General features: G+C 39.6%; 1 protein-coding gene across 6 annotated transcripts in view; it reads right to left on the reverse strand.

Moving 5' to 3' along the window:
- Positions 1–13,299, reverse strand: part of rnf152 (ring finger protein 152) — a 59,464-nt gene that overhangs the window by 29,507 nt on the left and 16,658 nt on the right. For all 6 annotated transcript variants that reach the window (XM_040043641.1, XM_040043635.1, XM_040043638.1 and 3 more), the window contains one exon: positions 4,894–4,924. The gene's annotated coding sequence lies outside the window, so the exon portion shown is untranslated. The remainder of the gene's footprint in view (positions 1–4,893; positions 4,925–13,299) is intronic.

Genomic DNA, 13,299 nt, shown 5'->3' on the forward strand with positions numbered 1-13,299 from the left:
GAATGGATGGATGGGTGAGTAGGTGGATGGGTGAGTGGATGGACGGATGGATGAATGGATGGGTGAGTAGGTGGATGGGTGAGTGAATTGACGGATGGATTTGTGGATGAATGGGTGAGTGGATGGATGGGTGGATGAATAGATGGATGCATGGATGGACGGACGGACGGATGGATAGATGGATGATTGAGTGGATGGACATACGGATGGACAGATTTCAGCTGGTCATTCGGTTTATTTTAAGAGTTGACTGAAGAGGATTTGCGACCCAAATGCAATCAGCTGATTAACAAAGCATCAGAAAGTGACTCAATCATTAATTTCGTCCTTTGTAAGATGCACAGACTTCAGAGTGTTTGTGATGTGCTGCTTTTCTTTATCACACTTGCACAGCACACGCTGTTCTCGGACAGCAGCACAGGTGTGGATGGACGCTGGTGAGGAAAATGAGCTACATTAACACCTGCTGAGGCATTCTGCGCAGTAACCTAAATGTTAATGACTCGAGCAGCTGGCAAGAAAATGGACGGGATAACAAGCTCTGACGAGGCCTGTCGAGTTAATCAATGGCCATGACATCCGATGAGACGGTTGTAAAGGACCAGACAAACACACAAAGGTGCAGTCAATGAAGAGCACAATGCCATCTCAGCAAGTGACAGCTCAGCAGCCAGAAGTGAGAAGGAGGAAAACTGTTTTACAGAGTCAATGTCTGATGAAATGCACCACATCCACTCCAAGATTCCTCAAATGGAAGCAGAGTGGAGGGGGGTTTCACAGCAGGAGGATCGGTGTGTTACAGAGCAAATAAATCAGCCACTTGGCATCGAATGTCGTCAGACAGACTGCGGGCATGTTTCAATCAACAGGCCAAGGGACGCACTGACAGCATGTGGGGGGGGGAATAAAAAAAAAAAATAAAAAAAAAGAGCACAACGAGCACGAATGAGATATGAGACGCCGGCAAGAAAGACATACATCAAGCTTGAAGACATCACCAGAGGATGAACTGAGTGAAGACAGTCCCACAAGACATGAATATGGGTCATATATATTTCTGGAGCTCATATTTGTAGCCATGTTAACTTGCTGTCACGCACACAGTTAAGCACAAAGTCTCATGAATTCTTTCGTATTCCCTTCATATGAACTCCACTACAAAAATGATCTGAAAGCAACTTTTATGGCAGTATGATACAAGATAGCATAAATGTTATAGTGTAAGCTAAAGTGCTGTAATATTAAAGAGCATTTAAGTGTCAATACATGGACAGAGATATGTGAAGCCATTTTAATACAGTTCAATTAGAGGATTAGAGTGAAGAAGCTACTTCAACACAATTATATTCATAAAAAAAGTTTTAAATGGGGGCCTATTATGCTCATTTTTCATTCGTCTTGGACTCTAGAGTAGCTTTGCATGCTTTACAGTCCAAAGAAATCCTATTCCGTCCTTGACATCATATAAAAAAATGTAAAAAAAAAAAAAAAAATTTGTGTGAAGCCAAAGCTTTAGGAATTACATCTACATAGGCTTACCTCATTATTTGAAACTTCAACCATGTTGCAGCAGGCCGTGAAGGCTCAAGCCATGTGACACGAGACTCACTGGAGAGCCAGCTGATGGCATCTCCAGTGTGTCCTCCTTACAGTAGCAAAATAGACGAACAGCAAAGGTTTGCTGGTTTCGCAGCGACTAAACTTTTTAACTCTACTGTGGGGCATGTTATCAAAATTTGGGGAAAAAAAAAATTAAAAAAATCCTAAAATGCATCACCAAGTATACCTGTGGAGTCATACCATGTAAAATCTGTGTAGGAAACACTGCATTTCTTTTCACACAGCCAAAAATACAGTCATGTAAGAAAGAAAGACTTCTTCAACAATGTCTTTTGGACAGGCAAGACCAGAGTGAAGATGTTGGGTGATAGTGGACAGCATCACCAACCACATCCTGTCAGTTGAAACACCGCACACCAACTGTCTGCGCTGTGGCTGAGGGGTGATGATTTGGGCCCGTTTTGCAGCCACAGGACCCGGACACTTTGCAGTGACTGAGTCAACCAAGAATTGAGGTGTTGCAATGACCCCGTCAAAGCCAGATATTAAGCTGGTTTAAATGATGTGGCAAGATCTTAAGAGAGCTGTTGAAGGTAGTTCTAACAGCTGTTGAATCATGGGGTGTAGTTACTTTTTAGGATTATCACAACTTGTTATTGTTACATTTTAATTTGAAAAACTCTTTGTGCGGGAAACACTGCATTTCTTTTCAGGGATGCAGGCACGCAATATATTCCATGAGTTTGGACTTGTCAGCTGGTATCTCAGAAAATAGAGCTTTTAATGTGATTAACGTTGTAACAAAGTCCACTTTACCACAAAAATAATCTAACAACAAATTAGACGAAAGCATAAGCATTGGGAGTTAAACCCCACTCTCCTGGAGTGGATCCTTGTGGATTATTAATGATGTTTTTCTATCACCTGGTGTTCCCATACTTTAATTGTGAAACTCAAACTGAATGAGCTGAAATCTGTGTAACTGGTTGCTCCAGATGGCATTAAAAGAGAATTAACCATGAGTACTAATGGTGCACTCATGGTTAGCAGCTTGGTGGCCTTAAAAACACAGTTGGCCAACAAAAGATTATTACGGGTGAGCCAGCTTTCTCTGCGCTGAGAGGAGATTCACTAAATGCATGACTGAACAGAGTAAATCTACAAAGCCATTTGAATTAGAGAAGGCTGGAAACATCTTTTATTCTTTGCTTCCAGTGTTCGATTTAGTTAGAGCTAATGGGCATAATTTATACATGAAACACCTGCCTGGTCCAGCACGAAGTAAACACAATCAGGGGAGGCCACGTAAGGACATCCGTGGATGCCTCCAGGATTTCAAAAACAGCAAGTCCATCTAAATATTTCCTGAGAGGACTTGAGAATTTATCAGTACCACTTACAGATTCAGTGATTATCAGACCTGCAGCTCACAAAATGAAAACTCCACCTGCACATAGTTAGCAACTGTTTTCCACCTGTGATTTTCTTTGTCAGCAAAGCTGAAAACCATTTATTTTCCCAGAAAATCAAGCAGGAAAGCAAGGAGGTGGTTTGTTTGATCTGTCAGCCGGCTCCTGCTTTCATTCAGGCCACCCGAGGAGTGGACAGATTATCATCGGCAGGAAGCAGAGCAGCAGGATCGGTTCTCAACCTGCCGAGTTTAGGCCTCGAGATGTAGGCAAAGCTTTGCTTTCATCAAATACCTCGCAGAGAAAACCAATCCCAAAAGCTGCAGTCTGCCATAGCAGAACTGAAGAACTTATTACTGCAAAATGGTAAAATTATAAGAAATAATGGCAGCAATTTTAAGATATAACCACAGTGTCTAGTAAGAATCATGTAGTTGCATGAGTATGAAGATGCTTTCACAGAGAAACTGAGTTCACGTCTCAAAAAGTTGCATTTTCATTTCAGGCTGAATTGAGACTCATCATGATCTCTGTAGCTGAACTTCACATGCCCGCAGCTCCAGACTCCAGTATGAGTCAACTTTAATGCCCAGAGAAATCCTGCAAGGTGACATCAAGTGCACGTGAACACAGCACGCTTACTTTAGCTGTCCCCGCCAGACTGTGAGGCTTTAAATCAAAGAAAACCACAAGCATCACACTCGCACAAACCCAAAACCCTGCCAGCACTCACAACTTCTCAAATCCAACTCATCCTTTCCTGCGAGCAAGAATGTGTTTGTACTGTAACACGTGCCAGATTTTTTATTTGGAGGGAACCCATGTTGTTGTAGTTAACAAAAAACGAATGACACATCTCATCAGCCTCATTTTGTGATTAAGGCTGATTAGCTCGTTAGATTTTTCCACAGAAAAACAACACAAAAAGGCAAATTAGCTTTTTGTGCAATCAGTCATTTTTGCAATCATATCAGGTACCAGCATGCAGTTTGTACATAACATATTGACACAATATTGGATAAGAACTCTTTTTGAAAGTGAACTTTTAGCTCTTTGTGCAGCTCATCATCTCATCTTCTGTCAGAAACGAGCTGTTTTCCTGTCTCCTGTTTCTTCAAATCTCCCTCCCTCAGACTCTTTGGAAATCTACTTTGGGGTGGCCCTCCTGCCTTTACTCTGTGGGTGTGTCATGCTTGCAGCATGGCAGATTATTTTATTATATTACAAAATTCAGCACTTGTTATTCAGACAAGTCTATGCAATGTCCATGTGCTGTGCAAGCGTTGCATCATCTCAGTGCAACTTGCCTGTTTATTAAACTTAAAGTGTTATAATGAAACCAAAATTGAGATTTTTTTTTTTTTTATTCTTTTTCGCAGTGAATAAATGTTTTTATTTTATTTATTATTTGTTCATTTTGAGTATCGCCATCACAAATTCCCCAACTCTCTGTGAATGGTCCTCATGGCCAGTGATTAATTGAGTGGACAATTTCCATATTAATGATCAAAAAAACTGACCTCACAGCCCTTTGTTCTTTAATTGGGCTTTGTTCTTTAATAAATAGAATCAACGTTTTAGGATTTACTTACCTGGATGATTGAGCATGCATCAAGAAAAAGATAATAATGAAAACCAAAGGTACACTTGTAAAACTAATGGGAACCATCACTGAAAGTCAATGAAAGAATTGGGAATAAAATAAAATACTTTTTAATATAAAAAGTAGTCCAGTGAAATTAATAGAACCTAAAGGTTACTATGAAATAAGCAGAAATCATCCCCGTTTCTCAAATTTTTTTTAGCATGCTGCATTTCACACATCATAAGTTCACATCTGAAATGCAAAATGTTCATTAACAATTACTAAAAGTTAAAAACACAAGGGCACAAATCTAATTCTACTTAAATAAACTTCACTCACCAGCGTCGTCGGACTCCTGTGTTTATTTTGTCTGAAAAACAAAGAAACAAAAAAATTGATCTTAGTGTCATTTTTTATATAATCTGCTTCAGGAGCATAGACTGTATATAAAAGACAACATAGCCACCAGGCTGTCACCCTTTGTGTGAGAAGGTAAACGACTATGAATTGCACAGGTACAAAGAACAGACAGGGACACCTGCAAATTACTGCTAAGTAACAGATCAATAAAATATGAGAATTTCACACATCAAAACTGAAGCACAAACATTTAGGATGGTGTGTATCACACAAACCAACCACAAAATCAGTCAATCCATTAAAAGAGGTCCACAGATTAGTGAGCTGGCAGATACCAGTTGTCAGTCAAATACACCACGTCCCTACCTCCAGCATCAAGATCAGAGTGATCATGAAGAAGGAAACTATCGAAAAACTGTTTTTTTGTAACATGCTTTGTCTAAATGTCCAAATTTTAACCTGGGAGTCTCTGGGGATTCACTCACTTTTGGGGCCAGCCTCAGGTGGCCACTAGAGGAACTGAAATTTCTGGTAGGTTCAGGTCTAATTGCTGCTGCTTGTTCAGGAGCTACACGGCTAACCGTCTGGAAAGCAATTCAGACAAGAGTGCTGGCTTAAGGCTCACTAATTAGCATGATTTCTTTTCAGTTTTTATAAGCAGTTAATATAATTTTATTAGTGGGATATAACCTTTTCCCAGGTGTAAATGAGTACCGCCCTCCAAATACCACCTCATCTCTTAGAGAATTTAGCAGGTGGATGTCCTTTCCAGCCACTGTGTGGATTAACAGCACCAGCTGCAAAGTGCTGAATGTGAATGCAGTCCCGCTGAGGAGGCAGCTAGCTCGACAGAGATATCAATATGGACACCTGTGGGCCCTCCTGTTGCCATGACCACCAGCAACAGCTGCAGCAGAGTCACTCTATCGTCACCGGCGGCCGGTGGGGGAATCAGCACTTCCTAAACAAATTAGTCTGAGGAAAACTGCTGAGGCCCGAACCCTTTAATTACATCAACCCCAAACCAAATTATACGCAGACTCTGTAATAACTAATGCACATCAAACAAGCCCTCCTCCTCTTCCTCCTATCCCACTCAATCTTATGTGTGGAACATTTATATCGAGGTGTTCATTCCCAGAGGAGAGACGCAGAGAAATGTCAAGACAAAGGAGACATGGCTTCTCCTCCCTCCCTGGCCTTTTCGCTTCTCGTTCTATCGCTCTCTCCATTCTTTTCGCTCCCCTTCCTCATTCATTCTCCGTCTCCTTCTCCCTTTATCCTGTCATCTACATTGTGGGGAGCGTCTTTCGCTCCTTCGAGCTTTGGCTGTGTAAGCAGAGCTGGCGAGATGAGAAGAAGCAGCGCTGTACTCTGAATAGTGCAGCACAATAGGCGAAGAGGTTTTGCAAGGAGAGAATTAAAATTCTGCCACCGGTGGAGCAAAATAAGATGCCACATGTGTGTCTGTGAGGGGAGGGGTTTAAAATGAAATGAAATGTGTTTTTGATTGGAGAACTTCACTCTCTTGGAAAGAGAGCTTTCAAAAGTGAACAAACACAAGGTTTAGAGAGAATTTAGAAGAATGGAAAATGAGTTAAAGCAGACCAGACACATTTAAGTCATTTTTCTCATTTGTTGTTTTTTTTTTTTTTTTTTTTTTTTTTAAAATACAGCTAAATGTGATCTTAAGAAAAGTGCAAGACAGAAAGCAGGGGGGAAAAACCGTTCATCTTTCAGTCCACACTTCATCCATGCTCTCATGCAGAGCACCAGCTATAAAAAGGCCATTCATAAAAAGGCAGGTAAATACCATCAATCAAAGGATGCATGCAAATTAAGGTCAATGAGCTCCTCGTATAATGCAAACATCACACTGAGCTCTTACTACTGGGAGCAGAATATTAATAAGTACATGTATAGTGTACACAGGAAAAACCTGCTCACCAAGGATAATAAGGTCTTTAAGGGATGTTAAGATAAAACATGTGGCACCTTCATAATAGTCTCAGGTGACTGCCCAGCTTTAAAAACAGTACATCCTACTATAATGGTTAAGTGGACATGTTGTTATGTAGCGCTTTTCGACTCTACCTGAGCACTCAAAGAACTTTGTACAACATGCCACATTCATCCATTCATCCAAGCACTTTTTTCTATGTTTAAGTTCTTTTTATCTAACATTTACAAACATTCAGCTTGGGGTTGATTTCTTGCCCAAGAATTATTGGCATGGAGACTGGAGGGAGATCGAACAAATAACCTTCTGATTAGTAGACAAGTTATTCTACTTCCATATAGTCATATCATATCATCATTGTAGTATATGTATGTATGAATATTTGTGTGTCTGTACCTTATGTCCTCCTTAATTCATGGGAAAACTTGCACAAACATCGTCGTAAATACAGAGATTGATACAGTGAAAAACACTATAAATCTCTCTTATTTTATCTTCTCTTTTTAGGACAACAGTTGTTGTTTTTTGGTTTGTTTTTAATAGCTTATCCATTTCAATACTGGAGTTGTTGCTTGGCTGCTTTCAATGACTAGTCTCCCGACCACAGATAGTATAAAGGTCTTTAAAGTGAAGCTACCAGGGGCCAATAACTGTGGTTGCAAAAGGACTTCGGCCCTATAGATGTTTGTGAGAAAATGGTCCTCAACCCCTATGTCAGTAAAGTCCATGGTGTCAGTCACCAGGATATACTCCTTATCTAATCACCTCTCATCAAGAAGTGGTAACATCCCTCTTTTTATACTACCTGTGATTCCACTGGAGGTCGTTTTTGGCTGGAATTCTAGTATTTTATGCATCTGTTGCTTAGCTAACTAGGAGATATGTACATGGCAGCATTGAAACTGCAAAACATGTTTAACTGATGTGTGGTGTAGAGGTGTGGACATCCATATATTACACAGTCTGTTTTACACAATGCTGATTTATCCAATAAAAAAAAGAAAGTAAAGCACCAAATTCTCTGTTTTAAGTATATTGCAACTTTATTTCAACCGAGATTTTTCAATACTGTGCGATTATAACTTCACTGATTATGCTAACTTTGCAAACTCCACCTGTGTTATAAAGATTTGAACGTTGACATTCTATCAGAGCAAGCAAGGCAGGAAGTGCTTGTGCAGTGGACTCTAAATAAATAGGCCTAAATTAAGTGAAAGAAATCTTTCATCTCAAACAGTATTCTGTCATAAAGCTTCTCTCATCCCTCATCCTCTCATTGCATCTATCCTTTAGATCTCTGCCATCTTGTGATTGCAGTTGGATATTGTCTCTGGAAGCAAACTTGATTACAGAACTACTAAAATCTCATGGACTTGTCTGTCTCCATCTCCTATTAATAAAAGCTTGATTGCACATGTGAAGTGTGGATAAACCTCTGGTCTGTGACGGGAGACTGTCGGAGATTAGCATGCTAGCTAAGCCACTGCTGGCTCTGCTTTCACTGCTCTCAGATCAGTTACCTTCTGTGCTTTGTGTGAAACAAAGCTAGCATTGGCAAGTAAACAACTGCTTTCATTTATCGTTGTAACAAATGAGCATTCTCTCACTGACCACCTCGGCCAACTTGTATGACGTAACCAACTTAATAACTTGTTATAATTGTTTGATTAGCAGCTGTGAAACCACTTGGTTGGCCAAAATGTACAAAGTTTAACTTAACATGGTTGTTGTTTTTTTTTCTTTTTAAATGAAGTTATCTGTGTTTCTGAGCTCTCATTGCCTTTCTGTAAAAGGTACCACATGCCTCTGAATTGGTTGTCACAAAAACGTTCCAAAAACTATCTTTCTAGAAAGCTGGTTTTTACATGATCCCTTGTGTATATTTGCCATTCTGACAGATCCAAAGTAAATACATATATTAGCTGCCTGGGATGGCCATTTTGCTGCCTGCATAAGAGGTCACCATCTGGGGATACTTCCAAGCAGAGGTGGTAAATGCAAAGTTAGCATGAGCCAAAAGAGCCATTTAATGGGAACTACGTCATAGTGTTTATCTTGAAAACATTACGGCAACATGCAGGCACTAAGGCAATTAATTACTGAATTATACCATGCTGTTGCACAATGAATGCAATAAGCCCTCTGGGCTTTTTTCTCATTACCAGGTACACACTGTCCTACACGGGCGAAGCAGGGGAGGCTTTTAATAACATTTAGTATTCAGATTAAACCGTTGTACGCAGCCAAAGCTGCGGCTTCCAGGGTTTTGGCTCCAAAGTAGGATCAATTTACAATCCAATTAATTCAAATTGTGTGGAAACATGCTCACAAGGAGGAAAACAATCGGCTGTCCCATTAAGGCAAAGACAAATGAGGGTTTGGAGCCGAAAGAGAAGAGACACCTGATGCGTTTGACATGCCTGCTTTCATTATTTGGTTTACTTCCAATACAACAGGCTTTTAAAATAATATATGCATAGTAGGAGTACTTTATTCCTTTTTACCTAAAAGCCACTGATGGGCTCCAGTTGGATTTGATCTGTATTTGAAGTGCGCTTCAAACACAGTGTTCAATTTGTCTGTTAAAAAAATAATAATTTATTACAGCTCATCAAAGAGTTGCAGCAAATAAACCATGATGTTTCCCAGAAAGTGCAAATGATACGCATCTCTCACAGCAGCAAGAGCAACACTGTCTGAATGTTTAAAAGCTGTACACAAAAAAAAAGACTACAATATAGATCCACTGCCTTCAAAGCAGCTGGTCTATCATGTTTAGCCACTCTTTCCTGCTCTTTAAATGACTTGTCATCCTGTCTTTCAAACCTACTGTTGAGCCACACACAGCTGCAGATCACCAGCATGACCTTTAGAAAGATTCAGGGAAATTCATTAACGAGCCTTTGATTAAGTCGTTTCACGCTGGCAGAGTTTTTCCTTGATGGGAACCTAAATAAATAATATACCACTTCCAGCTGATGTGTCCTTATTAAGCTCAAAATAACACCAACATAGATAACTTAATCAGTGATGTGTGAGCAGATCATCTTAAACTGGTTTCTTGAACATGACAATGAGTTCACTGTTCTCAAATGGCCTCCACAGTTACCAGATCTCAATCCAATAGAGCAGCTTTGGAATGTGGTGCAATGGGAGATCTTCATCGTGCGTGACTGTGTGACGCTATCATGTATCAAAACCTCCAAGGAACGTTTCCAGCAACTTGTTCAATCTATCCTGTGAAGATTTAAGGCAGCACTCAAGGCAAAAGGGAAGTCCAACAAGGTACTAGCAAGATGCACCTAATGAGGTGGTTGGTGAGTGTATATAGATTTACAAAACAGAAAATCATCTTTGAGAAAAAAAAAAAAAACATGCAAAACCTACAAGCATAGCATTCATATGTTAAAAAAACAACAACAACAACAACATGCAACTTTCATTTTTTTTTTTTTTTTTAACCAATTGCCCAGAGCTGTTCAATATAACGATATATATATATCGGATGACGATATAAAGACGTTGACCGTTTGTTTCTTTCATAGTGTCGCAAAATAAACTGCTTACAGCTATATTTTTTCATCGCTTTGACGGTCACTGTAGTAGCTATGTTAATTTCTTAAAGTTCCCCCTTTCTCTTATATTTAAAATAACTACACTACGGACGGACAAACGGCTGTTTTTACGCTTTGTCGTTAGCAACAACGATGGTACACCCAGTGTGTGGCTCCGCCGTCCGCTTATTTATTTTCCACATAAACCTTTCACAATAAAGCTGAAGATCCTGTTGAGACCCTGTTGAGACAGAAAGACCAGTCAAAACAAATCGAGGACCTTATTCCTAAAGGAGGGGCTATGTATATGTCTTATATTGGTATATGGGATTTTTGTCATATCGCACAGCCCTACAATAGCCACCAAAACCCTTAAAAGGACCTTTTCTACCACCTTAAAGAGTCAACGTTAAAGACTTCCAAAAATGCATACTTGTCTATTTAACTCAGATAAATTGATTGCGATCTTAACATGTTCATAAAAATGAACGTATTCTGTACACATCTGCAAAAATCTTTGAATCAAAACAACGCTTCAGGATTTTGCTTTTAATCAACTAAAACCTGCATATTTAAATGTTTAAAACAAGAAAACTATAACACCTTGACCCACAGCCACACTAAGCTCTATGTTTATGTGTGTTTAAAGTGTGTGCATCAAAAGGGTCATTTCATGCTGCTCCACATGCAACCATCAACCTCCCCATCGGCAAGGTGCTGGGCAAAGCCTCGCCACCCACCATGGTGATCCACAGCCACTGAGACGTCTAATGCAGCAGAAGGGAAGGCGGCTGGGCCCAGTTTGTCATTCTGTTTGGGCGCTGACTCAGACTTAAAAACAGGTAGAGGGGAAAAAAGGAAAAGAGGGATTAAAGTCACTGTAGTGCTTCCTGGCAGCAGTAAAGACACATTAGAGGCCAGGTAGATGATTTTTGCGAGATGGAGTAAAAGACGGTGTAGGAATGCTGCTGCAGACTCCCTGGTTTTCACTGCTTTGCTAGTCGTCTTCTGGAGAGCATGTGTGAAATTCTCATAAATGTTCCCTTCCTGTTGTGGACTGCATAAAAAGCAGTACATAATATCAGCATATATGACAGACTAGTCTATTAATACCAAAACCAATCACATGTGTGGCATCTAATCTCAGGAATGACTCCTTTCTGGGTGAAAATGAAAGAAAAGAAATGAAAGTTATTCATTTGAACATCCTCTCCACCTCCAACCCTCCACCCATGGCTTGTTTTATGTCCAACAATGATCCGAGGAATGGCTGCCAAGCATATAAATCTGGCTACGAGGACAGGTTCGCTGGCAGAGCTGAACAGAGTGAGCACTGGGGAATCCAAAGACAGTACATCTTTATTACCGTTAAATAGCTGCAGCACAGAAAGACCTGACTCAAAATGTGGAGCAGTGGACTAACGATGAAGGATGGAAGGGAAGGCTGACTGGCATCATCTGGCGCAAAGCTCAGTCACTCATACATGGTGGATTTAAAAAAAATAAAAAATAAAAAAACTCCAATGAAAACAAATTTTAACATGAAATCTTATTTTATCCCAATATCACACATCACTTGGCAAATCCAGCTGTAACGTGTCAATCTGAACATGTTTGATAGATCTGACTGAGAAACCAAGGACACTAGACACTCGTAGGCTGGCAGCTTGTCTGTAACATGGCAAAGCATATCCCGCTTTAAAAAAGTGAACATCACGTTGCTTTGGCGCTTACTGAGGCCAGGGATCAGTGGAGCCCAAGGACTATTTTTCCCCAAGATTTCTGCAAAGCAAAATAACCTTTTGCAGTGGCTGTACCTGCTAGTCATTAGAAAGAAAGCAGATTTATGGCTCTTCTGGATTGCCCTAACCTTTTAGACCCAGAAGATACATCAAATAGTTACAATACAATAAAATTACATGTGTGATTGTACAATACAAATGTCTAACTTCCCAGAAAAACCACAATAATTTCACATCAAACATACAAAGGCGTCTTTACATCCAATCTAATTAATGATTTGTATAAACCACCTGCCTTAATCAGACAGAAATTTCGTTCCAAACGAGTGTGGTCAGGTCAGAATCTTCCAACTACTGTGTTTACATTAAGCTTTTTTTTTTTTGGTCAGGCTTTTGATCTGGTTACTTGTTTCCATGTAAACATGGCTGCTGTTTGTTTTAAAGCTCGCTAGTCAACTAGACAATTACATATTGCTAAATACTAGTCAGCTAGATATTCATATTTAATGGATGTTTTACACCAGTAATGCCACTGGCGACTAACAGAGGGATATCCAACAGAAACGAGCTCCCCTCCATCTTTCTGTGAGAGGAAATTGACAGCGAGTTGGAAAATAAACATAGCAGAAGCATGAACCAGCGCGGATCTGCAGTACTAAAATGATGGAATCTGATTTTTACAGATATTTAAACACTCAGTTGGAACAATGTCTATGTGGAACAATAGAACGTTAGCCACGCTCTGCAAACTGATCTAGGACAGTGTGTTTTTTTTCCTCCACAATACACGATATATATCATGATATGTTCAAATAACCTCCAAAAACAAATGTTATTCTCAACCATATAATGCCCAAAACTGCACTGGCATCCTCATTCAAATCCAAAATTCAATATTTTTTCCTACTTTGAATAAAAATCAAAAAAAAATCAAAATGAGTTTAAATGTTTTATTTTAACCATTTTGTAACCATCAGCTGCACACAGAGGTTTTTCTCAAATTACAATATTGTCACAGTGCATCTCTTTGTGTGGTCAACACTAGACATTTAACAAAAAAAGTGTTTAAAGCAACAGCAAGTAAGACTTTAAGAGACAAAATAGAATAATTCAAAATAAAAATGTTTAA

The sequence above is a fragment of the Simochromis diagramma genome, unplaced genomic scaffold (assembly GCF_900408965.1).
Source record: "Simochromis diagramma unplaced genomic scaffold, fSimDia1.1 OVJJ01000602.1, whole genome shotgun sequence".
Lineage (NCBI taxonomy): Eukaryota > Metazoa > Chordata > Actinopteri > Cichliformes > Cichlidae > Simochromis > Simochromis diagramma.